Source organism: Opisthorchis viverrini (assembly GCF_000715545.1).
Source record: "Opisthorchis viverrini unplaced genomic scaffold opera_v5_91, whole genome shotgun sequence".
Lineage (NCBI taxonomy): Eukaryota > Metazoa > Platyhelminthes > Trematoda > Opisthorchiida > Opisthorchiidae > Opisthorchis > Opisthorchis viverrini.
This window is the reverse complement of record NW_008751746.1, coordinates 189,226-189,606: the sequence shown is the minus strand read 5'-3', so window position 1 is coordinate 189,606 and position 381 is coordinate 189,226.

The window sequence follows — 381 nt, the reverse complement described above, 5'->3', positions numbered from 1 at the left end:
TATACGAAGCGCTGTACAACTGTTCCTGATTTCGTTTTGGGCGTTAATAGACCATTGTGCACCTTTGGTATTTGTTTTGAAGTGAACGCTAGCTTGGGAGGCTCAGACCGAGAACTAAGCTGAGGAAAATACAGTTACGACAGCAGTAACCCTTACACAACGGAAAACGCGCTTTCTAACTGCCTCATTACGGATTCGCCCACACCAACCCGCACGACCTATGGTTCTGAAACAACGATTGTCGAACACCTGAAGACGTCTCAGGTCCGCTGCTCGAATAGGCCAAGTCTCACAGTCATACAACAAGACAGCCCGTACTGTAGCTTGATACACACGTCCCTTCAGATTCAGGGATAAACCATTCTGACGCCATAGGTGTCT